General features: G+C 44.1%; 1 pseudogene; it reads left to right on the top strand.

Moving 5' to 3' along the window:
- Positions 1-25980, top strand: part of LOC126516023 (eukaryotic translation initiation factor 3 subunit D-like) — a 53552-nt pseudogene extending 27572 nt beyond the window's left edge.
- The last annotated feature ends 1429 nt before the right edge of the window (positions 25981-27409 follow it).

The raw sequence follows: 27409 nt of genomic DNA, 5'->3' as shown, positions 1-27409 counted from the left end.
GTTATGTCCCCCTTTTCATTTCTGATTTTATTTATTTGCGTGTTCTCTCTCTGTTGTTTAATTAGTTTGGATAGGGGTTTGTCGATCTTGTTGATTTTCTCCAAGAAAATAAAAAACACCAATGATAGCCTTTGCTGGAGAGGTTGTGGAGAAAGGGGTACACTCATCCATTGCTGGTGGGAATGCAAACTTGTGCAACCACTTTGGAAAGCAGTGTGGAGGTTTCTCAGGAAATTCGGGATCAACCTACCCCTGGACCCAGCAATACCACTCTTGGGAATATACCCAAGAGATGCCCTATCATACAACAAAAATATATGCTCCACTATGTTCATAGCAGCATTGTTTGTAATAGCCAGAACCTGGAAACAACCTAGATGCCCTTCAATGGAAGAATGGATGAAGAAAGTATGGAATATATACATATTAGAGTACTACTCAGCAGTAAAACACAAGGACTTCTTGAATTTTGCATACAAATGGATGGAAATAGAAAACACTATCTTGAGTGAGGTAAGCAGACCCAAAAAGAGGAACATGGGATGTACTCACTCATATTTGTTTTCTAGCCATAAATAAAGGGCATTGAGCCTATAATTCGTGATCTCAGAGAAGCTAAATAAGAAGGAGAACCCAAAGAAAAACATATAGGCATCCTCCTGAACATTAACCTTCATTAGCGATGAAAGGAGACAGAGACCCACATCGGAGCACCGGACTGAAACCTCAAGGTCCAAATCAGGAGTAGAAGGAGAGAGAGCATGAGCAAGGAACTCAGGACTGCGAGGGGTGCACCCACACACTGAGACAATGGGGATGTTCTATCGGGAACTCACCAAGGCCAGCTGACCTGGGTCTGAAAAAAGCCTGGGATAAAACCGGTCTCGCTGAACATAGCGGACAGCGAGGACTACTGAGACCCCAAGAACAATGGCAATGGGTTTTTGATCCTACTGCACATATTGGCTTTGTGGGAGCCTAGGCAGTTTGGATGCTCACCTTACTAGACCTGGATGAAGGTGGGTGGTCCCTGGACTTCCCACAGGGCAGGGAACCCTGATTGCTCTTTGGGCTGAAGAGGGAGGAGGACTTGATTGGGGGAGGGGGAGGGAAATGGGAGGCAGCGGTGGGGAAGAGACAGAAATCTTTAATAAATATATAAATAAAAAAATAAAAATAAATGACTTTCCACCATATTTTTAAAGACACTGTCTCTTATTGAACTCATCCTAATTTGTCTAGGATGACTGACCAAAAAACCCAGGGATCCTCCTTTCTCTACCTCCCCAGCTTTGCTACACCTGCTCTTTGAGTGCTGGGGACCCCAACTCAGGTCCTCACGCCTGCATAGGAAGCAATGGAATGACTGAGGCACCTATTTCCCTATGCCCCAAGAATGTCTGATTCCATTTCCAGAATGCTACAGTGATCTTTTTGAATTGAAAATGAACATAGTTGCTGTGGCTGATTTTTTCCTGTTATTTCTCTCAAAACTCCTTTTTTTTTAAAAAAAAAATTGTCCTAATGTACTGGTTGGTTTTATGTCAATTTGACACAAGTTAGAGTCATCAGGCACGAAGGCACCTCAATTTCTGAAATGCCTCCATAAGATTCTACTGCAAGGCATTTTCTTAATGATCAGTGAGAGGAACGGCCTGCACGTTGTAGGTAGTCTCATTCCTGGGCTGGCGGTTCTGGGTTCTATAAGGAAGCAGGCTGAGCAATCTATACAAAACAAGACAGTAAGCAACATCCCTCCATGGCTTCTGCATCAGCTCTGACCTTCAGGTTCCAGCCCTGCTTGAGTTCCTGTCCTGACTTCCTTCAGTAATGAACAGACTCAGCCTTTCCTCTTCCTAGAATCCCCCCATTCTTGTCACCCCACCTATACTTCCTGCCTGGTCGTCCCCCCACCCCCCTATACCTTCTTACTTGGCTACTGGCCAATCAGTGTTTTATTAAAACAATACAAGTGACAAATCTTTACAGGGCACAAGACCATTGTCCCACACCAATGGGGGACTGCCTAGATCAGGCTGCCCCATGTCAATGAGGGGCTGTCTAGATCGGGTTGGCCTGTGGGATGTCTATGGGGAATTATATTGTTTCTATTCATTGAGATGAGAGGAGCAACCCTGAATGCGAACATGGGCTGGATTTGGATCCTGAATTCTGTAAGAACAAAGAGAGAAATGGAGTTGAGGGCAAGAGGGAGAGGAAGAGGAAGAGAGGAAAGGAGGTATGGAGGGAAGGAGGGATGGAGGGAAGGAGAGAGAGAGAGGTGAGCAGTAAGCATTTTTGTATTTATTTCCTCTTCTCTTGACTCTGCATGGGATGTGACTGGCTGCTTTGCGGTCCTGCCTTGACTTCCCCACACAGACGGACTGTGACCTGTAACTGTAAGCTGAACAAATTCTTTTTCCTTGAGAGTAATTTTTTGGTAGGGTATTTTTATCACAGCAGCAGAAATGAAACTGGGACCTTTTTTTCTTTCCAGAACTCCGGTCAGGATTAATTCATTGTGTATTTAAAGTGCTTAGCCCAGATAGAGCAAATGTTAGAATAATGTCAGCAGTTATTATGTTGCCGAATGCAGTTTCCCACACACTGACTGGCTTTTCTCCCTCATGACAAGACCTGGGTAATTTCTTTAAGTCTAGGACTATGTCTTACGTCTTTTTACATTTCCTGCCTGTGCTGAGACTGACATAGCATAGATTTTTCAATAAATGCTTGCAGAAAAGATCAATGAAACCACAGTTTGTTTGGGAATGAAGCCTTAAACACAAATTTACTGTGCTCCTACAGGGCACAAGGATGCTATCCGGGTAGATTTTATACACTCACCACACGCCACCCTCTAACCATGACATCACTCAGCACAGAAAGCAGTGCTGCTCCTGGTTAGATTTCTTATACATATCCTAGAACATGCAACCCCACTAAGGTGGTAACCCATTTCATATTACTATCACATATGGTGTGGGCCTGGGTAACTTCCAAAGAACAGAGAGTCAGTTCTTACAGTTCTGGAGGTTGGAAGATCAACATCAAGAAGCGATATTTAGCAAGAGATGTCCTTCTAGACCATTCTTTGATCAAAGGCAGAGGGAAAGACAGAGAAGAGGGTGGTGGAGGATAAGGAGTGAGCTAAAATAATCCTTTTATAAGAAAGCCACCATCATAATAATTAACCTCCCCAATAATGACATTAAGACCATCCATGAGGGCAGAGCCAGTAAAACCTCATGTTGTATGACATCTGGAGAGACAAGAGCAAATGTCTCCTCATCCCAGATAGGGAATTGGTAACAGACCACAGCACAGATAGCACCCCAGTCCAACGTGGTGAACTAATGCATGTTATTAGGGTTACAGGAATGTGACTGAGCAGTTATTTACAGGAGAAGGCATTACTCAGCAGAGGGAGCATCATGGAAGACACACCCAAGCATTGGTGACAACAGCTCACAGAATCTGGGACCAGGAGCACACTGTACAGCCTACAGGCCTTTGCAGTTAGTGCCATTGGTCTGAGGCTCTGCCAAGCAACCGGACTTGTCTGTGACTGTCTGCTTCTTCCAAGTGGCTAGGCTTGTCTGAGAGTGCCTCTCCACCATCATTATTGCTTATATGCTCTTGTGAAGGGAGAGACCTAGTCAATTTTGTCCGTTAAAATGGAGCTCTTTGGAGTTATTTTACTTCCTGTCTTAACAGCTTCATTGCAGGGTGGAATGTTTCACCTCCCCTTAGATCCGTGGTTCTCAGCCTTCCTAATGCTGTGACCCTTTATTACAGTTCCTCAGCTTGTCGTGACTCCCAACCACAAAATTATTTTGCTGCTACTTCATAACTATAACTTTGCTACTTTTATGAATTGTGAAGTAATTATCTGATATGCAGGATGTCCTGATATGTAACCCCAAAGGCATCACGACACCCAGGTTGAGAACTATTGCCTTTCACCATCCTGTCGTTTTGTCCCCTTGTAAGGGTGCTGTCCTAAAATATCCTTCTGCTTCTCTTGCCTTTTACACCCTGTCCCTTAACACATGTTCCAAGATGGAAGATTTTTATCTCTGCAGAAACTGCTGAGCAACACTTATTCACTCTTAGAGGCTCCACCACTTAGCACTGCAGAATTACAGATTAAGTTTTGGGCATATGAACTTCGGGGAGCAGAAGGAATTCACAGCATTGGAACATTTTAATTTAAGTAGTAGCTGGTCATAGCCTGTTCTTTTTCTTTATCCACTGCTGTGTGTGTTACGAGATAATGCTCTCATACACTGTAAAGATTTGTCACTTGTATTAATTTAATAAAATGCTGATTGGCTAGTAGCCAGACAGGAAGTATAAGTGACCAGACTAAGAGAATCCTGGGAAGAGGAAAGGCAGAGAGCAGTTGCAACCCAGATGCAGAAGAAACAAGATAAGAAAACCTCACTGGAAAAAGGTACCAAGCCATGTATCTAAACTTAGATAAGAATTATGGGTTACTTTAAGTTGTAAGAGCTAGTTAGTAATAAGCCTGAGCGAATAGGCCAAACAGTTTATAATTAATGTAAGCCTCTGTGTGTTTCTTTGGGACTGAACAGCTACAGGACTGGGTGGGACAGAAACTTCCATCTATAAAGTGTGTGTGTGTGTGTGTGTGTGTGTGTGTGTGTGTATGTGTTGTATGTGTTTGGGCACACATGTGGGAGGGCGGCCATGCACATGGGCACACATGCATATGAAGGCTTAAAGTTAATGTAGGAAATCATCCTTGATTACTTTCTTATTAAGTCACACCTTATTCAATGACACAGGGTCCCTCAATTAAACCCAGGGCTAGATGATGTGTCTTGTCTCGCTGGCCACTTGCCCTGGAGTTCCCTTGTCTGCCTTCCTAGTATGGAATTACAATGAGCCACAACACTCACCCAACATTAATGTGGGTTCTGAGGATCTGAATTTGAGTCCTTACACTTGGGAAACAAGTGCTTTAGTCATGAAGTCATTTCCTTAGTTCTCCTGAATAACATCTCCTGATTCTTAAAAGCAAAATCAGGACTGGGGCTCAGTTGGTAAACTGTTTTGGGACATAAAAATTCTAGCTCAACTTACAGACCCCTGTTTTAAAAAGTAAACCAGTTATGGTGGTACATGCTTGCAATCCCATCACTGTGGAGGTAGAGATGAGGTAGATCTCTGGGGTTTACTACCAAGTCAGCCTAACCTACTAGAGAGGTTCCTGGGAAGTGAGCGACCCCATTTCAAAAGAAGATGGACAGCACCTGAAGAGTGGCTCTCAACGTTGCCCTCTGTCATCCATATGCATCTGCACACATGCATGAACACCTGCATGTATGTGTACCCAACACAAATACATGCATGCACTCACACAAACCAAAATTAATGATTTCCCACTTCATGAGACCCCTATGTCTTAACTCTCATATTGCACCGATTCGAATACTTTCAGATTTCTGCAGGCTCTTCACCTGCGGGGCCTATGGTACCCACTCAGTTAGCAACAGCTTTCCTCATGCTTACCTGGACTGGTGTTTTTCTGCATATTTGTCACCTGTAGCTGGCAAGGTCCTCTCTAAACTGACTGCTTTTGAAAGCCTTGCATATGGCCAGAGCTTATCATAATAGATTAAGGTCATGCAAAGATGTCTGTGTAAACCAGCAGAGATAGCAAGGGTTCCCTGCTAAAGCATCCTGAACCATAATCCACATAAGATTATGTTGTCAGTATTTCTGAAATCATGGGTGTGTATGGCAGACTGGGGGAAAGAGGGACACCTAACTCTGTGTAGTTAGGTACCAAGGAAAATGATATAATGATTACCTTATTTATTATTTTTTATTTTGTGGGATTTGTATGTGTGTGTGTGTGTGCAGATCATGTGTGTACATCTCTATAACGGCCAGAAAACAACTCATGTGTTGTTCCAGAAGTTGTCTATCCTTTTTATAAGGACTCAGCATCTTTGATTGGCCAGGATTCACCAAATAGGCTAGGCTGCCTGCCCAGGGAGCCCCAGGAATCCACCCGCCTGTCTCCACCTCTCTAGCAGTGGGATTATAAGCATGCGGCACAATTCCGGGCTTTTTGATGTGGGTTCTAGGGATCAAACTGAGATCCTCGTGCTCTTTACTGGATGAGACATCTCCCCAAATATACTTTATTTTTTTAATTACAAAATCTGGTGACAATGATGTTTCATATCAATTAACTGAATTCAATTACGTATGAACTGATCTAACAAATGAAAAGGCTCCTAGCCTGAACAACAAAGCCAGCCTACTGTCATTATCTGATGTGGTCGGGATGAGCTGGAGCTCAACAGCAGTGTCCAGAGGCTTCGCTGTGAGCTTCTAATGATCATGACCCAAACTTCATGCTTGGCTAGCAGTCCTTGAACTACGATCTGAGAAGCGAATGTTACCTTTTCGGTCCTGCTCAATCATCAAGACACCATAATCATAATTAAACAATTGAGTTAAACATGAGCTTTTCAACACTGAGATTTCCTCTAACTCTTACCCCCCCCCATGTAAAATACATACGAGACGTGCCATTTCCTGCCTTAACTGACACATACAAGGCTTGGGAGAGATCATGGGGTGCTGTAAATTAACTCTGCCAATCTGCCTGCTATCTGCAAAATTGCGGACGGGATTAAGACCAATGCATCTGATTATCAGCATCTGACAATGGGTTGAGCAAGTGTCTATCCATCCTGCAGACCTATCTGTTGACTGTGGCCCGTTTACATCTGGTCTCTCTAGACCTGGTCTAGTGATGAAGCTGCCCTTTGTGATCATGGTGGTTTGTGCAGATTGTCAACCTCGTTGGACCAGGAGATGCCTAGGAGATGTCAAGTCAAGCACATCTCTGGGATAGCTGTGAGGCTGATGGCAGGGAGGGATAACTAAGGTTGGGGGAGGGGGTAGCATCATCCTGCAGGTCAGGGGGCCAGGCTGAAACAAATGGGGAAGAAGAACGGTGCCCACTGGTATGGAATTCCCTCCCCCTGTTTCTTGGCTGCCAAGACATGAGCTACTCTATGCCAGCATGCGTTCTCTGCCACGATGGACCGAACTCTATAAAACCATGAGCCAAAATAAATCATTTTGCTATAAACTGCTCTTTAAATCACATACTATCTTATTGCAACAGAATATGCGGCGAATGTAATTAGAGTTTAAGCACCATTTAAATTTATTTAGCGTATGTGTTCATAAGCCACAGCACCTGAGTGGAGGGCAAAGAAGAAAGTGTGGCAGTCTCTTCTCTTCTTCCACCATGTCGGGTCCTGGGATCAAATATAGATTGTCTGATTTAGTGACGAGTGACTTTACCTGCTGAGCCATCTTTCTGGCCAGGAAGCGGAAGCTTCACTTTATCAGCATATATCCTGGTCCTGAAGCCCTGAAGATAAAAAAGGCAGTGCTACAATGATGGTGAAAGCTTCAGAGCACTTGCAGCTCTTGCAAACATGGGTGTGGCTCCCAAAACCCACACTGGGCTGCTCACAACTGCCTGTAACTCCAGCTCAAGGAGATCTGACGCCCTGCTTTGACCACCGCAATCACTGGCACTGATGTGCACACACAGACACATCAATAAACAGAAATCTTTGAGAGTGTTAAGTAAAGCACACTCACTGGCAGCAAGCACCATAGCTCTAATTACCCCCTTTCTCACTCAGGGACGGCCTCAGGCCACCACTGTCTCACTCATTTAACAATGGGCTTGCTATCTCTCCTCTAGATATTGCTTCAGTACAGACAAACGAAATAAATGGAAGAAATATCAAAACCACGATCTGTTTTGAGATATTTCTGGTGGGATTTAGTGACTAGGCCAGGTCTCCAAATCTCTTACAAACTCACAGACTTGCATATTTGCAAAGACCACCTTTGTGCTTTCAATTTCTTATCTCAAATTTTGCAATTATATTTAGTAAGAACCACTATCCCAGCAATGTCCCCATGTGCATTTCTGTATGATTAATAATATGAATATACGCAGGACAACTGGCAGAAAAAGCATGGAGGCGGTGAGGCTCTGGTCACAGTTCATGGATGTAAGGACACAGAGCGAGCTGGTAGCCAGCAGTGGGGAGCTTACACTGAAACCCTTAGAGACTTTATAAAAAAAAAAAAAGGGGGAGGGACCGAAAGAAGTAAACCAGCACTCTATTCTGGAAATTAAACAAAATCAGACTTTAAAATTCAGTTATGAAAGAGTTGGGCAATGCAATACAGAAAATCAAAGAATGCCACATCCATTGCATGTATATGGGGCAGAAGTGTGCATGCACACACACACACACAAACACACACACATACATACATACATACATACAGACATACACATGGGCAGAAGAAATGTGGGAGTTTGTGAAGAAATGGGAGCTAGAAAATAAGATATAGGGCCAGGAATGTGTCTCAGCGTGTAAAGGGCCTTGCCAGATGACCCGAGTTTGATTCCAGGGACCCGCACGGTGAAAGGAGAAAACTGACTCCCACTGATTGTCCTCTGACCTTCACACACACACCATGACATATGCACATATGCACGTGCGTGCACACATACACACGTACACACACAAGTCAATTAAAATATAAGAAAATGATGGGTTCTATCTTGGAGATGAAGTTTTTGAGAAATTTAAAAACAAAAACAGTACATAGAAAATGACAAAGTAATAATGCAGAAAAACTTAATAACGAAAGGACAAGTGGGAAAAAAAACAACATTATACCATGCTTTGCACAAGCCCATGAGAGACCTGCCCCTTTCTGAAGGGAGACAGAGATGGAGTGGAAGGGAGGGGTAGATGGAAAGCCCGGGGAGACTGGAAGGAGAGGAGGGAGGGGAAGCTGTGGTCTATATGTAAAATAAATGAAAAAAGTTATTTAAATAAAATAAAGACCGGTTAGTTAAAAAAAATATGAAAGTTTGAAAGTTCGGAATGGAGGGGTTTAGAAGGAGCTAGTTACAAAGCTTCCAGACAACAAATCATTCAAGGGACAAAAGGGGGAAAAGTAATGGCCTCAGGCTTAGAAAATGAAAGGTTTGGTACCAAAAGACAGCAGGGTTACACCTACATAAACAAGACAGAAAAAAAGTATCAAACCAAGAGTCTATGTGGAAGCAAGTTGGTTTTTACATGTGTGTGTGTGTGCACATGCATGTGCGTGTTTGTGTGTGTGTGTGATATACCACGGTGTACATGTGGAGACCAGAGGGCAACCTCAGCACCCAGATTGTGCCCTCCTTGTGAGGGAGTCTCTGTATTGTTCTCTGCACTGGGCTCCAGTCGCTCCAGCTCAGGGGCATCCTAGGATTCGCAAGTCTCTGCCCATCTCCCTATAGGAGTGCTGGGATTCTAGAAAAGTACCATTGTCTCTGGGTTCTGTGCATTCTGAGGGTTCGAAGTCATGCCCTTGCTCTAGTGTGGCAAACCATCTCCCAGAGTCATCGATGCTCTTGCAAGAGGTAAAAGAGTTCAAAGAAGACATCCACAATAAAAACCTCTAATGGCAGAGGTTGGAGTTGCTGGAGAGCAGATGGGGCCATCAAGAATATCTCCAGGAAACAAACCAAACCAACAGCTTCCCGGAGTTATAAAGATGTGTGAAAATATCTCAGGACCTTGCCAGCACATGAAGAAAGCCTTCGCCTTGGGGTCAGTGGAAATTAAGCCAAGGACAGACCAAACAGTTATTAAATAAAGAGCAGGGGAAAGCATCACAAGAAAGACAGCAGCTCCATTCTGGTCATCACAGCCATGATCGCAAAATCGCTAAACACGGAGCTAAAAGTACTTGTAAAATCACCAGAAACAATATGAAGGAAAGGGAACGTAAATTGCTAATCTATCAAGTTGAAAGCTCCTGTGGCTTATTTTGCAGTGTGTGTGTGTGTGTGTGTGTGTGTGTGTGTGTTGTGCACATGTGTGTATGTGTGTGTTGTGCACACTTGGGTATAAATGCATGTGAGTGTGTATCTGTGTGTGGTATGTGCACATGTGAGTGTGTATGTGTGATACGTGAACACGAGTGTGGGTGAGTGTGCTCTTCCACCTGTACACGGAGGACAGATGAGGATATTCAGTACTCTGCTTTTTCACTCTCCACCCCCTCTCCTACTCCTTTGAGGCAGGGTCTCTCACTCTACCTGGAGCTCTGGAGCTAGGCTGGCAGCCATCAAGCCACAGCCATCCCCCTGTCTCTGTATCCCACAGCTCTGAGGGTATAGGTTTACAACACTTGTGTCTGGCTTGGTATACAGGTCCTTGAATCTCACTGGGGCCCTTGCATTTATTCAGCCGGGCTTTTACCCATTGAGCCATCTTCCAGCCCAAATATTATGTTTCAAAGTGAACTGGCAGATACAGGAGAGAAATCTCATTTAGAGAGAAGAGATTTATGAAAACAGGAAAAAATGTTTGGGGAAAATGGAAAGAGTCAAACATTAGTGAAATACCTGTTCAGAAATGTTTACTCCACTACATTGGGCAGGAAACCTGTTTTTTTTTTTTTTTTGCTTTGTTTTGTTTTATTTTTTTTAGCATCCATCTTTTAGTTTTATATGACTTTTATACCAAGCCTGCTTTCTCACGTTAGAACATTAAATGGGAAGCTTTAAAAGGTGGTGGCTGGTGTGTAAAGGGGTGTAACAGAGTCAGTGGGACATCTTCTATTTCCTCTGGCACCACAACGTGACTGCGGTTGACAGCAATTAATTTCATATTGCGGAATATCTAGTAGAAAGAATTTAATGTTCAAAATCCAGATAAGCGATATATGTTTGAGACGAGGGAGAGATTAATTACCCTGGCCTGACTGCTGCATCTTGTATGTGTGGATTAAAGTAACACGCTGGACACCAGGCTGGGCGGTAGCTCAGTGGATAATGCATTTGTGCAAGCTTTAGGACCTGAGTTCGGAATCCCACTCCCACAGCCCCAGAACGCCTATCATGAGATGGGAGGTGGAGAGAAGAGAATCCTTGGGGGGTCATGGGCATGCAGCAGCTTCTCCCAGGTAATGCAAGCTACTCTTCCAAGCTGACAATCAACTCTGACCATTGGAGTAAATATGTAGTTTACACTGGATCTTCTTATTTATAATAATTATTAATTGCAAAAGTTATGGGTTTCATAATAACATTTCATATATGTATATGATATTCTCTGATCATATTCACCCTCCCATTATCCTCTCTTGCCTTTCCATTAGTCATTTTCCTGTCTAAAATAGCTTCTCCCCTTTCTCATGATTGTTTAAAAACAATCTAGATTCTGCACATGAGAAGAAACAGGTGATATATATTTTTCTGAGTCTGGCTTATACCACGTTACATAATGACCTCCATTTTCATCCATTTTCTCCAAGTGACATAATCTAATTTGTCTTCATGGCTAAAAACACTCCATTGGGTATATGTTCTGTGTTTCCATCATCAGTTGACCAGCATGGAAGCCACTTCCACAAATTGGTTACTGCAAAGTGGTATGGCAAAGATGGACGTGAAAACAGTTTTGATTTTTTAATTTTGTGTGTGTGTGTGTGTGTGAGAGAGAGAGAGAGAGAGAGAGAGAGAGAGAGAGAGAGAGAGAGAGCGCTACAGGTGGTTTTAAACCTGTAACGGGTTGACATAGATGCTAGCAACCAACTGAGGTCCTCTGTAACAGCAACAAAACTCAACCATCAAGTCATCTCTCCAACCCACAAAGGGAAGATATCTTGGTGGTAGGCTGCCTTAGGTTTCTTCAGGCATACCCCCAAGGATCCTACAGTCGTTTTGCTTTCAAGTGTTTGAGGACCTTTCGCACCAGTTTCCATAGTGACTGTATCAATTTGCAGTCCCACCAGCAGCCAACTTTAGGAAACCCTGAATATAAGAAACAAACGTGCCTCCTGTCTTCCCAAGTCCTTGTCTGAAGACTCTAGAGTCAGCCTTATCCCTTTGATTCCAGATGCTTGTTTGGACGGACAATCACCACGAAGCTCAGAGACAGCGAGCTGCATGCAGCAGCCACACACGTTCATCACTGTTTCCAGGCCCAGCATAGAGCACGAGTTACCGCGGTGTGTTCTGTCATATTCCAAGCCAGCGGTCGGTCTAGTCATATGTACTTTAGGATTTTTTTCTCCCCAGCCAGAGGCCAAGCCTATGGAGAGGCCACTGAGAACCAGCTGTCTACAGCTTCTATTGCTAATTCATTAAACTTCATGCTTTATCCTCCCTGGAAATTGCTGGCAAACAATAACACCGGCGCTTGCTGCCGCTCTTGCTGACAATATCAATTATTTAGTTTTCTGCCAATTCCTGTTAGAGTTTCCCTAACTGGAAAATTTACACTGTGTTATTGAATTAAAAACAGTGGAAAGCTTCGGGGAATTCAAACCAATTAGCCAGAATTTGTAAACCCCTTTGTTCACAATAATTTGTTTACATGACTAATTCAACCTTTTAATTATGGGCAACCCACACAGACAACAAAAGGTGCTCCTACAGCTATTTTTTTTTTGTGGGGCACAACAATGACAATGTGACAAGACCCATTTTTCTTTTCTTAAAATTTTAAGGGATTTTTTGTGTGTATCTGTGTGCGTACAGTGTATAGAATATACATTCATGCTTGTGTGCAGGTGTGCACGCCCTGTACACAGAGGCCAGAGGAGGGCATGAGATGCCCCATTCACCCACTTGCAACAGAGTCTTCATTGAATCTGGAGATCACCTGGTAGCCATTCTCCTGTCTCTGCTCACCAGAGCACTGCGGTACAGACACATGCATGGCTGCACCCAGCATCTACTGGGGTAGTGGTCATTTGAACTCAGACCTTCCTATTTGCACAGCAAGCTCCCTTCCCCACTGAGCAACCCGTCTAGCCCCAGTATTAGCAGGTTGATGATTGCACTGTAGAGAGATTTGGAGCTTCCAGTGTTTCCTTCTGGCTTTTTTTTCTGGGCAGTTCTCTCATCCACGTCAGTAAGAAGTCTCTAAACAACATCTCACCAATGCTTTGCCTTTCCCCGGTTCGTGCAAGATCCTCTCCCCATTTATTCCTTTTAGGGCTGTCTTTCAATGCTCACTAATTTCTTTTTACTTTTATTGCATTCTTTCTTTGACAATCTCACACATGTATAAAATACATTCTGATCACTGTGACCCCCCACCCTGTCTGATCTTTCTGTGTCCCCTACTATTAATCTTATAAGTGTTGAGTGTGTGTGTGGTGGTGGGGGGTCTTCATCAACTACAGTGGTGCAGAATCGATATCCATTTTGATCACTTTGGGCATGACGATGTAGTTCCATCGAACACATGAAGCATCTCTCCAAGATTCAGAGAAGTGGACAAGCAATGAGTAAATATCTAAACCATGTTTCTTTGGAGACTGCTGATATTTGGTTACTGAAATGCAACCTTTTCACTGTGTGTACTTTATGTGTCTATATATAGCATGAGTGCATTATGTGGTATGTATGTGCATACATACACGTGTGCTCATGTGAATATAGATACACATGGGGTGTGTGCATACATGTGTGTTCATGCATGTGGATGCCAGAGAGTCAATCTCGAATATTATTTTATAGAGTCATTTCCCTGATTTTCTGAGATAGCATCTCTCGCCGGTACTTGGAGCTTGCCAGTTCCACTACGGTGGCCAGTCGCTGAGCTCATTGGTTCCGCCTGTCTGTGAATCACAGTATTGGGATTCAGGCACCTGTCACAATGCCTGGATTTTCACGTGGGTTCTGGAGGATCGAGAGCAGAACTTCAGACTTTGAACAGCAAACCCTTTACAGACTGAGCCATCTCCCCAACCCTGAAGTCTCTATGGATAAGAATGTGGCCATATAGTGTGTAAGAATGATTCTGAGTAATGACATCCGTTCTTGTAATGCTAGTCCACGTTTTAATGGAGTACTTTGGTTAATATGCGAGGGCTGTCACAACAATTGAAGAAGTGTTCCTTCCAGAAATCATAGGTTTTTAAATGAAAATCCTACTTTCAAGTGTGAATTATTGACCAGGGAGGCTCCAGATAGCCCCCAAAACAATACAGGCTACTGCTGTGGAACTCAGTTGTACACTCGAGCTAGATAATAAGACCTTGTTGCTGAAGACACTGCATTTCCTAACCCAAGATACAAAGAAACAAAGCTTTAACCAAAGCTGGAAGCTACCTCCCTGCTGGCCAGCATTCATAGTGCCAGAATTTGCTTTATAGGCTGTCAGGGAGAAAAGCTACCAATGTTCTTACACTGTGAACCCTGCGTGCTACAATCCCGACCTGTCAGGCAAGATGCACCTACTGGTGCAATAGTGACAAGACTATTGAGGAGGAGACATAAAGTCTTTCAAAGCATAGAAACACCAAGAGTCCCTGTTCTTAAAAGGGATTGTTTGTTTGCATGCATGTGTTGGTGTGTGTGTGTGTGTGTGTGTGTGTGTGTGTGTTTGTGTTTGTGTGTGTAAGCCTGTGCATGTGCAGAAGAAGGTGCTAGGTGTCATTTTCCATCACTCTCCATCTATTCCTTTGAGACAGAGTCTCTCCTTGAACTTGAGGCTCCTATTTTCTCAGCTATGCTGGAAGTCAGAAAGCCCTGGCAACCCTGTCTCCCAACCCCTTAGATATGGCATTATGGGTATGTACACGATGCCCCACTTGTTATAGGGGTGCTGGGATTTGAACTTTTATCCTCACAATTGCACAAGTGCTCTTCAACGCTGTCTCTCCAGCTGCCACACTGGAGCCTTTCTTTAACATGGAGCCACTGAAGAGTGACCCTGTAGCTTTATCTCTTTGGCAGCCTTATGCAGTGAGAGGGCATCCATATCTCATAGTTATACCTTGAGCTCTGTGCCTTGTGGTGGAAGCCATTATGGCCCCTGTTGTCATTCTATAAAGTGGTGGAGTTGGCAGGATCCCAAGGTCTTTAGTTAAAATTCAGGCAAGGTTCCATTCTGTTCCCACTGCCCCATGATCTCATCCAGCCCCACGATTTTCATTTAAGTTTCTCAGATGTGTGCTGCTTACACCAGTGACTGCGGGCACCTTAGCTAGCATGTAAGGCTGGCTTTACCGACTCGGCTTGATGGAATTCTGCATCTTCCCCGGTGGGAAATGCCATGTCAGGGTCTTTTTTACTTCAAAGAACCAAAATTGAACACAAATCAGTTTGGGGCAGGAGAGAGGAAGACGAGTGGAAGACCCTTGGGCTGGGCAACTCCAGGAGCAGATGTGGCTCTAAACTTGCTGAAATCTGATGCTAAAAAGAATTTGTTTCAGAAGCTTGAAAGACGGCTTAAAAGTACACGCTGTTCTCGGAAAGGGTGAACCAGAGTTCAGTTCCCAGCAGCTCTGGGAGGCAGCTCACAACTACCTGTGACTACAGCTCCAGGAGGCTTGCTGCAACACAAACTGATAGTCTCTCTCTCTCTCTCTCTCTCTCTCTCTCTCTCTCTCTCTCTCCTCAAACACACTCTCTCCTCTCTCTCTCTTCTCTCTCTCTCTCTCTCTCTCTCCTCTCTCATGCCACTGTGCCTCCATAAACATAGTAAAGTTTTTTAAGTGCCTTTTAGTAGTCAGAGGTCTCTAGAGGAACAGTGACAATAAAACACACACACACACACACACACATACACACACACACGACAGTATCTGAGCAACTAACAATGGCTGTCCACACCATGGGGTGTTTGAGAGCCTGGTAGCTGCTCATAGCTGTTCAGTCTACAGGTCGGGATGCCTCAGCTGTCCCAGTGAAGCTGAAGACATAGACGTTCCCTAGAGAGTCACTGGTATTAAGTCAACACTAGATTGTCAAAAAAGCGGGGGTCTAATGTCACAGGGTGATGACCAGAGCCGACACAGACACAGCCAGGAAGAAGGGAAAGGAGGCAGGCGGCACAGTTTCTTCTTTGGACTGTTTGTCGTACACTGGCCCTACATAAAGAGAGGACCTTACAGACACCCTGTCGGAAAGTGCTGTCTGTTATTACTATTAGTTCCCCCTCCTTGTTTTCTGATATTAACTAAGTCCACAGTAGGGTTTCCCTTTATTGCCCAGCTGGCTAGATTAACAATCATCTAGGAAATGGGCAAGGCACACCTCTCGCTGTATTTGTGACGGTGTTCCCTGAGATCAAGACCCACACCTAAAGTGGATAAAACTACATCATGGGCTGGAAGAATGGTAGAATGAAACTGCCCAGGAGTGCCACCTTCTCTGGGGGGTTATGTAAAGAGCACCCATCTGGAAACTTCTGAACCCAAATCCATCTGCCTGTCATCGTCAGCTTCAGTTGTCAACTTCACTAAACCAAGAGTCACCTGGGAAGGGGACACTCCAGCTGAAGAGTTACCTCCATCACATTGGCCTGTGGTTATGTTGAAGAAGCATTTTTCTTTGTTGATAATTGATGTGGAGGCCCTGGTTCACTGTGGGCGATGCCAGCCCTAGGCAGGTGGATCTGGGCAATATAAGAATGAGCTGGTAAAAAGTGTTTGTTCTTCCACAGGTCTCTGTCTTGACTTTCCTCATCGTTAGATCACAGCCTGTATAATAAGCCCTCTCCTCCTCCATGTTGTTTTTGATTGGTATGTTACCATAACAACAGACAAGCAAAGTAGATCAACCCTCTTTCTTAAGATGCTGTAATCTTCTACCACGATGGCATGAGAAGTAAGTAATATAGGTAGTTACATAAATATGCCATTCAGGGACTGAAGAGATGGCTCAGTGGTGAAGACCACTAGATAGTCTTCTAGAAGACTTTTTTTATTGAAAAAATTTCCGCCTCCTCCCCGCCTCCCTAGAAGACTTTTTGATTGCTTCCAAGTACCCGAGTCAGACAGTGCCCAACCAACTGCAACCCATCTCCAGAGATCTCACTCCCTCTTCTGGATTCTGTAAGTACTTGCAAATATATGGTATCCATGAATGCGCTCATGCACACACACACACATACATACATACACACAACATTTTGGTATTCAAAAAGAAGCATAGATTAATAACTCATTGTTTGAACATAACAACTGAACAGTTGCTTTAGTAAAATCTCTTTAACTGTTTTTTCCTCAAAGAGGAAATAAAATGAAAGAAACAACAAAAAAAAGTGGGGGCAACTGGATGCAGGCAAATATGAAATTATCCTTGAAAAAGGGGCTAATTATGTTTTCCGTACAAAGAGAAAGCGGAAAGTTTAGATGTAGAGAAACAGAGTCTGACATATATACACACAAAAGAAAATGACATGCAGCTGGTTTGGATATAGCTTGTGCTCGCTTGACAGCTTTATCAGCCCCAACAATTAAAAAGTCAGCCATTATTATTTTCCAAGCACGGAGCTGACGGAGGGGGTGACTGCTGGGTTACGCAAAATCATCACTCTTTCAGACCAATGCGATGAATTATTTCCCTCAGAGGATTTCCTCATTCTTCATTTGTTCAAAGATACCTTTCACGTCAGTAACCGTGTTGCTGTGAAAAGCTCCCTGCTGTGGCCACGGCAAATTTAAACTCCCTATAGAAACTGTACCAGTTAAAGGAATAAGCCCAGACATTGGCACTGTATGTATGGAAACAGGAGAAAGAGGTGGCATTGGTCCTGAACGGGCATGTTGGAGAGGAAACATGGCCTACCAGCATACGTGAGGTTCTCTGGCAACTTCCTATGTGTTGAATCACGCCTCAGAACAGGTAGAATGAAAATACATGAAAAAGGGGGGTTTAATAGACTGGTAGGTAAGCCAATAGCAATAGCTTTCCCCTGGGACCTCCTTACATGTGAGCTACCACTAAAAGGTGCTAATGACGCTGAGGCCAGACGAAGCAATTGTGTAGCTCTCCTGCGAAGTTGCTATATGCCATGATGGACCATACATTGGAACAACTTGTTCACTTCACAGCTCCCTTCCAGGACTTGTATGTGTGTGTGTGATGTATATCTATGTATGTATATATGCTGCATGTATATATGTATATTATGTATATGTATTTGTATATGTATATGTGTATGTAATGAAGCTATGACACTTGGGCCGACAATGCTTCCTACAATGTTTTTTATTCTGTGTGTGTGTGTGTGTGTGTGTGTGCTGAAAGTATGCTATTTGTAAGCAGGAGCTTGCAAAAGCCTTAAGAGAGCACTGAAACCCCAGGAGCACTGTGCCTCCATAAACATAGTAAAGATTTTTAAGTGCTTATTAGTAGTCAGTGGTCCTTAGAGGAACAGTACCGATTTTACCAATAACACCACACACACACACACACACACACACACACACACACACACGACAGTATCTGAGCAACTAACAATGGCTGTCCACACCATGGAGAGTTAGAGAGCCTGGTAGCTGCTCATAGCTGCTCAGTCTACAGGTCGGGTGCCTCAAATGTTCCAGTAAAGCTGAAGACATGGATGTTCCCTAGAGAGTCACTGGTATTAAGTCAACACTAGATTGTCAAAGAAGCTGGTGTCTAATGTCACAAGAGGATGACCAGAGCAAACACAGACACAGCCAGAAAGAAGGGAGTTACAGAGGGCTGTGAGCTGCCCAATTTGCATGCTAAGAGACAAACTCAGGTCTTCTGCAAGTGTAGCGTCTTAGTTGACTGTAATACCACGCCAAGACTAAAATCAACTTGGGGAGGAAATGGTTTATTTCATATTACAACTGGTTGACCATCGTCCAGGGACTGAAGTTAGGAACAGTTAATGCAGAGGCCTTGGAGGAATGATGCTAACTGGCTTGCTCCTTGTGGCTTCCTCACCATGCTTTTTTGTACCACCCAGGACGATGAACCCAGAGATAAGTACCATCCGCAAGGACTAGAAAGAAGGAAGGGTTTATTATGGGTCCCCGTTTCAGGATACAATGTATCATAGCATCAGGATACAATGTATCATAGTTTCAGGATACAATGTGTCATAGTTCCAGGATTCAATGTATCATAGTTTTGTGACACAATGTATCATAGTTTTGCGATACAATGTATCGTGGTTTCAGGATACAATGTATCGTGGTTTCAGGATACAGTGTATCACAGCCAGAAAGGCATGGTGGCAGGAGTATGAGGCAACGGCCACATTGTATCTGAGGTTAGAGAGCCTAACAAGACGAATGCTGGTCCTCAGCTCACTTTCTCTTTTTCCTCAGTTCCAGAAAGGACTCTGGCCCATAAGATGGTGCCAGCCACAATAGCAGTTAAACCTCCTTTCTTAGGTGTACCTCCCTGGAAGCACACTTAGAAAAATCCAATTGTGTGTCTTTTATGTGATTCTAAATCCAGGCAACTTGACAATGAGGGCTAATCATGATGGTTGCAGCAGAAGACTCAATCAATGAGTCGCTTTAGTTGAGAAGCTACAGTTATAAACGGCAGTCATTGCAGAACACAGTGTGCAGTGCCTGGCCCAGTTCTTGCAAACAAAGAAATCTGTAATTGCTTACTGATTGCATACCAGAAATTATAATTCGCGTGACGCCTACTGCAGCTTGATATTTATCATACATGCTTATGTGGAGGCACGCATGCATATGCACACTTGTAAGCACACTATGGTGACTCTGAGTTAGGCATTGCTGTCTTCACTTGTTAAAGAGGGGAGAGAAATTGTGTGAATGCTGGTCAGAGAGGTGGTAAATGGTTGCATCACCTCCAAAATGTGGTGCTGTCCTCACATCCCATACCTCCACATGCACAAGCATATGTCGCTATGCCTGTATTTATGTGGGCTCTAGGGCCAAAACGCAGACTATCATGTTTGTGTAGCAGGCCAGTGCTTGGCTATTTTGAAAGCACGTCTTCGTGTGACTCCTCTTCAAAATGACGCAGAAAAGATGGACTCAATCCCATATTGGGAGACTTCTGACAATTTCCTATCATTTCAAGAAGTAGAACCCAACCTGAAAATGCTTTATTTCAGGCAGAGAAGCATCGCTCAATTGCTTCTTTTATTCTCATTTCTTTAGGAGTATTCTTCCTTGATCTCTTGGTGGACAAGAGGGAATTAAAGATAATTATAGTCTGTATTTGACATAAGCAAGGAGTGCCCACATGGGAGACAGACACACTGTGGAGGCCTACCCAACTAATTTTTATACGACTCTCAAAGGGGAACAGCCCATGTTGTGTGTTAGACTTTTCCTGGGGAGACACAACACACACACGCACACACACACACACACACACACACACACACACACACACACAAACTACTCACTCTAGCTAGGGAGCCCATGACAGACCAAATAGTGATTGCACCAGAGTCCAAGTTTGCGAACCAGTGAATCTGCATTGGGTTACTCAGAAAAGTACAGGTATGGAGTAGCCACATTACTGAAAGGCAACCTTAACACAGATCACCACTCACTCTCAGAGGCTGCCACCCTGGTCCTTTCTGCACAGCTTGCAAGCAGCTCAATGGGTCTGAGAATTTCTTGGCAGCTCATCTGGGCAGCCTCCTCCCCTTGTAGATTCATTCATTCCTTCACTTTCCTTCCTCCCTTCCTACCTCCCTTCCTCCCTTCCTTCCTTCCTTCCTTCCTTCCTTCCTTCCTTCCTTCCTTCCTTCCTTCTTTCCTTCCTTATCTGTCTCTCTCTGTGTCTGTCTACTTATATGACAATGAGGAAGGGCCCTCATGGACCTTGCAAGTTTCAGCTTTCCAAACTAGGAAGTTTGTTTACTTTCTGAGTCCCACGAGGCTCTTCCTACATCCCGGAGGGAATGTCGCAATTTGTAAGAAGCTGTTGTACACCTGCCCACAATATTTTTAAAGGTAGAAACCATCCCATAATGTGAAGATAAAACTAGGGCAGAGCTCTTGCTTTCCACAAAGCATCCCTTACCTGTTTATTCAGTCTAAGCAAAAGGAAGTCCTCGTGAAAATGTCATATTTTTTCAATGAAATAAGCTGGAAATTTCCATTGTATGTATTTAATTAAAAGTTTTACTCACTATTATTCTCTTTCTGGTGTGTGTGTGTGTGTGTGTGTGTGTGCACATACCATAGTCAGAGGACAACTTGCAAGATTCTTCTGCCTTGTTTTTGAGGTAGGATCTCATCGTTTATGCTGTCCTGCGCATTCCACACTAACTGGCCCACAAACTTTCGGTTGACTCTCCTGAGTCTGCCTCCAGTCTCAGCACAGAAGTATGGGATTACAGACGTGTATTACCACATTCAGCTTTGTATGTGGGTACTAAGCTCAAACTCAGGTCACCAGACCTTCACCTTCTGAACCATCTCATCAGCCCCTGAATTTATATATGTCAACTAATAACACAGACCACTAACCAAATAAAAACACAAGAGTCATAGGCAGTAGGTATCCCATGAAGCAACTCACCATTTCTTAGAAGTCTGAGCACCACAATGGAAGGGTGATGAAAACCCACTTTCTCTTTGCCCTATCAGAGAGTTGAGTGGGAGTTTGATCATGGGACTAAAGGAAGCTTTCTCTGAAGCCTTATGTAAGTTTATCTACTTTCAAGGTTTTATCCTGCACAGATGTTCATTTCTAGGCTTCTTTTGAGGGAGGGCATAAGTGCAGGCCCTGTGTGTGCTGCAAAGGGCAAGTTGTTAGGTGTAAAATGGGAACAAGACATTCTGCTTTCAAAATACATCAAGGGTCTTCTTTATATAACCCAAGATACATTTGAAATTTTCCACTGAATGGAATTAAATAGTGGGCTGTCTTCCTATTGTATAGGAATCTTTTTTTTTTTTTTTTTTTTTACTGAAATTTGCCTCTAGGATATAGGAGAAAGGTTCACAAGATCCAGAAAACAAGCAATTCACAAGTCTTAGGTACTTCCCCCAAATAACAAGCTTCTCAAGACTCCCCTCACCCCTGCAAACTCACTGGTTCACCAAGATGGACTTTGGTAGAAATGATACTTTGACCTGTCATTAACTCCCTACTTGGTGGGTAGACAGTTGTTCATATCCTAGGAACAATCTGACCAAATTCTTCCTCACACACACCTTAAAGCCATTGACCCCCATTACAGAAAATCATAACTATAAATCTTCCTGATAATTTGCTTTCAATAGTAGACCTATGAATCACAGTTATTAGCAAGCATAGAATGCACATGCTGTCCCATTTTGTATTGTTGTTCTAACACATTGTCACGAATTAGGGACTGAACCCAACACAAAATCAATTACCCCATTACCCTTCCATTTGGAGGTAAGAAAAGTCAGACCTGACAGCCCAGGCCTGACATCTCAGACACTTGGGATACTGAAGTAGGAGGATTGAAAGCTAAAAATCCGCCTGAGCTAAATACTGAGTTCAAAATTATCCCGAATAACATAATGAGATCATATTACTAATAAAAAGAGGGCTGGGGGATGCTTAAAGGGTAGAGCACCGGGCTAGAACCCCCCCCCCAAAGTCCCTTTGGCTAAGTAAGGTATGCACTTATGAGTTAAGGGAATGAGGCTGCAGACATCTCTGGGAGACACCACTGAGCCTATTACATGTGCAAAAACATTGTCTCATGGTAGAAAATCTAAAATCAACTCGATTTGCTCTATAGACAGAGAAGGGTTTAAGCATAAATGTTTGATGTGCTTTTTATTGCCAGGTATTAAACCTTATGTATTTGGTGAACAGTTGCTAAACTCTCCTCCTCCATGGACTGAGACCCTCTTGAATGCAGGAAGTGGCACTAACTGACATAATCTTGGTGAGTCCAGGCCTACCATGTACTAAGTGCCCACTAATGACTTCTTAATGAGGTGATATCACTCTTTCTATATGGGAGGAAGTGAAGATGGTCAGGGAAATGGATAGAAAGCTCATAAAGAACACGGATCCATAATTTATCTTCCATGGCATAAATTGTTTCCGACTTTTTGCAACATTTTTGGTTTTGGTGCTTTGTCATCACATAGAGCATGTGATAAAATGTTATCTCTGCTAAGGGGGACAGAGCGAACTCAAGACCCGCATGGCCAACTTTGTAAAACTCCATCTTAACATCAACTCATAAGTAGAGAGATGAGGACGAGCTAAGTGGTGGAGCCTTTGCCTAGACAATTTTACTGAAGGGCTGGAGGGTAGAACCCCTGATTAAAATTATCCAGTGGATGGCGAAGGGCATTGCTTAGTAGTATCTCACTTGCCTATAATTTACTAGGAAGAGGCTGGGAATGTGGCCCCCGGGGTAAAACCTTTGCCCAGCACCAACCAGTCAGAGGATGGTAGTGTAACTCAGTCTTAGAGCGCTTGCTTGGAATTACCCAGAGAGAGCCTGGAAGCATTATCTCTGCGGTAGAGCCCTGGCCTAACACACATAAGCAAGTTCTCTATCACTGTAGTCACATAGCCCAGTGGTAGAACACTGGACTAGAGTCCCCCAGCAAGGGACTGAGCTGTGGCTCAGTTGTAGAGCACCTGCCTCATATGTATAAGCTATGATGGATACGATGCAAGGTGATCCAAGAGTATCTTATGGTGCCAGAAAGTACGAAAGTTCTAAACACCAAACAAATGACTCGGATATCTAAATAAATAAAAATAAACACAAGATAGATGATGTCATAATGACACAAAACCCAAATTTGAAGGCATTCACATGGCCAAAGCTGGGATTGAATTAAAAGTCAAAGTATGAAATATATATTCATGCATATATAATGATCTAAATTCACATTAGGACAAGCAGATCAATGGAAAGCAAGAATTAAGTCTTCACTGCAAAAGAAATAGTATGTAACAAATGTAGAAGAAAATAGAATGGAGAGAGCAGAAAAATCACCATTTGAGTATGTGTAATAATCACGGCGGGGGGGGGGGGCTGGGGCGGGCAAATGTGTTCGCCCAGGGAGATGGTGCAGTAAGTGGCAGTGCTTGCTGTGCAAGAACAAAGGCCTGCATGTGTATCCCCAGCACTCCTTTCAAAAGCCAGGCAAGGCTGCGCACAGCCCTGTAAGGACAGCGTAGGAAGGGGTCAGAGGCAGGAGGATCGCTGAAAACTGCTGTCCATCAATCTAGCTCCAGTTTCAGCAAGACCCAGAATATGGAGAAAGCAAAGCTGAGCGGTGTGTTCATCTCTCTCTGATTCCTGACTGACTGTGGGCTGACCATGCTGCCTCTCCTTCCATCACAATGCACTCCCCCCACGAAGATGAACTGTGTTCTAGTTTTCTTTCTGTTGGCTGTGATAAAAACTCTCTGACCGGCCAGCCCCTGGGCCCGCAACTTGGGTCCTGTCTTGGTTCCTCGGAGTAACAAGGATATCACAGTCTCTTACCCTTGCCCTCTGTCACCATCCAAGCCAGCGGAGCCCACTGCAGGATTTAGAAGATAGCGAAGTTCATGATTCCCGTAATCCAGGAAAACCCCTCAGGCTGGGGTCCCTGTGCCATTCCTGAGCAGTTTTGGGATATGCCCTACCAACAGTTCAGCAAAGGAGATCGGCTGGAGAAGTTGCAGACTGGACGGGGACCACATACAAAGATAAGAGGTACACAAACACGTACTCCTCTCAGTTTGGTGGGGGGAAGTCAGTATGCATATTTCCATGAGGAGGATGAGACAAGCTTCCAGCTGGCAGACACGGCACGCACACAGAAGACTGCCTACCAATGGAACCGGGTGAGATTTGATCAGTGGAACCTCCGCAGAGACAAAGACCGCAGGACCATGGTTACAGTTCAACCTACAGACACTACCCAAGAGTGCCAAGCAGAAAGAGAGAGAACAAATGCGCTTGTAGAAAAAAAAAATTCAGAAGCAATGTGGAGTGAGGCAGAAGTGGGACCAGAAGTCACAGAAACCTTGAGACTCTAAGGTTGAATTTCAGAGTGGTTGGGAGATGAAAGAGGAGATGGACTTCCCTCGGCTGATGAAGATGTGGAAGGGTCAGAGCCTCACATCGAGTGCTGTGGTGCACTGGAGTACTATAGCAAAACCTCTGACGGCATCACCACGTGGAGTGAGAAGCCTCTGCAGAGCATCAAGCGCATCTTCCATACGCCTTCACCACCACAGACGACCCTTCATTAGGAAGCTAGCAAAAATGCAGGGCAATGTGTTTGCCACAGATGCCATCCTGGCTACACTGATGAGCTGCACCCGCTCTGTGTACTCTTGGGACACTGTTGTTCAGAGGGTTGGGTCTAAACTCTTCTTTGACAAGAGGGACAAGTCTGATTTCCACCTCCTGACTGTGAGTGAGACAGGCAATGAACGCCCTCAAGATGAAAGCAATTCCTTCAACTCACCCCTCAACCTGGCCATGGAGGCCACCTACACCAACCACAACTTCTCCCAGTGATGCCTGAGGAGTGGGGAGAGAAAGATACAGTTTCCCCAATCCAAACCCATTTTTGGAGGAGGACATGGATAAGAATGAGATCACCTCCATGGCTTAGCGTTACTGCAGGTAGAAACTTGGAGGTGACATCGATCTTATCGTCCACTGTGAACATGATGCCGTCATGACTGGCATCAATGGGGGAGTGTCCTTCATCAACATCAAAAATGCTCAACCAGTGGGACTCCAGGCACTGTAGTGGTGTTGACTGGTGGCAGAAGTTGGACTCTCAGCGCAGAGCTGTCATCACCACTGAGCTGAAGAACAATAGTTACAAGTTGGCCCACTGGACCTGCTGTGCTCTGCTGGCTGGATCTGAGTACTTGAAGCTCGGGTATGTGTCCAGGTACCAGGTAAAGGGCTCCTAACGCCACGTCATCCTGGGCACCCAGCAGTTTAAGCCCAATGAGTTTGCCAGCCAGATCAACCTGAGCATAGAGAATGCCTGGGCCATCTTAAGCTGCGTCATGGACATCTGCGTGAAGCTGGAGGAGGGCAAGTGCCCATCCTCAAGGACCTCAACAGGCAGGTCATCTGAGTCTATAGCTTGCCTAATGGCACCTTCAGCTCCGAGGAGGATGAAGAGGATGAGGAAGAGGAAGAAACTTAAATGAGTCATCTTGATGCCCATGTGTGTTCCACGCAGTTGAGCAGCTGGGCAGCAGGTTCCTGGTCTTTGTGGCAGATAGAATAAAGTTTAAGTCAAGTCCGTTTGGTTTCTTTCCTTCAAAACAAACAAACAAACAAACAAAAACCCTCTCTGACCACAAAGCAACTGAGAGGAGGAAAAGGTTTATTTCTCCTTACAGGTTGTAATACATCATTGAGAGAAGTGAGAGCAGAAACTCAAGCATGGAGGAATACTGTTTGCTGGCTTTCTCACAGGTTCGTGCTTACCTGTGTTTCTTAGGGAGTAGGGTACCACCTGGCCAGAGAATGATGCCATCCACTATTGGCTAGACCTTTTCCTATAAATTAATAATCAAGACGACCCATAGAGGCATGCCTACAAGTCAATCTGATCTAGAGAATTCTTCAACGACGCTTTCTTCACAGGTGATTCTAGACTGTTTCAAGCTGACAATGATTGCAAGGACAGGTGGCACCTTCAAACTGTGAGCCAAACTAGCCCCACTCCCTTCTCGGGGTTGATTTTACCAGATATTTGCTCATAGAAATATGGAAAATAGCTAATATGCTCTCTCCCCTCCCCGTATCCCCATCCATCTAGATGTAACCAGTCCAATCAGGATCGTGTGCAGCGTATTCCACATCAGTAACTTCGCAGTCTTCAGAAAGGAGGAGGATATGAGCCAAATGCTGCATCTGAAAGAATCCCAGAGCCTAGCAAGTCAGAAGCCCTTATTTGCATGAGCCTTTAAAAAGCTCCCACTAACCCTTTCAACTCTCCTTGATCAGCCAACCTAGCAACAACATGATAGGGTCGATTAAAGTCTTGAAGTTTTGGATGATTCAGGATTTCTGCACTTCAAAAGCACTTTTGATGAGGGAGGCATTATGGGGAAGGGAGGTGGGCCGTAGGGAGAGATAAGAGTTTCTGTAGACTCTGCTCAAACACATCCTATTCAACCCCATTTTTGATGCAGCAACCTCACTGGTCACTGCGGCTGGCATCTAATTTGGGGACTCCAAGCAAAGTCTCTCGGAAGGCTGTGTGAGAAAATAAAAGACATTTTCATTTGATGGTGTTATAGAGCCCTTTGCTTCTTTTCCTAAGATAAGTCCTGATGTCGGGGAGAAGGACAAAGGGTTAGCTGCTGAGTAGCTTAAATGACAGAAACTCATTTTGTATGAGGTCTGGAGGTGGGAAGTTTAAGATGGACAGGTGAACGGTTAGTTTCACCTGAAGCTTCACCCCTTTGACCTGTAGCTGGCTATGGTGTTCTAGGTCTACACACATTTTCTGAATGTGGCTGTTTCCTAAGCACGCTTTGTATAAAGACACATTTGTGGAAGGACGCTTAAAAGAAAAACCACACTAGCTCAGAATTGAGAAATAGATGGTTATTTATTTAGGG

The sequence above is a fragment of the Alexandromys fortis genome, unplaced genomic scaffold, assembly GCF_014885135.2.
Source record: "Alexandromys fortis isolate MF-2015 unplaced genomic scaffold, M_Fortis_MF-2015_v1.1 scaffold_151, whole genome shotgun sequence".
In the NCBI taxonomy this organism is placed as follows: domain Eukaryota; kingdom Metazoa; phylum Chordata; class Mammalia; order Rodentia; family Cricetidae; genus Alexandromys; species Alexandromys fortis.
This window is presented reverse-complemented; position numbering and strand designations above follow the sequence as displayed.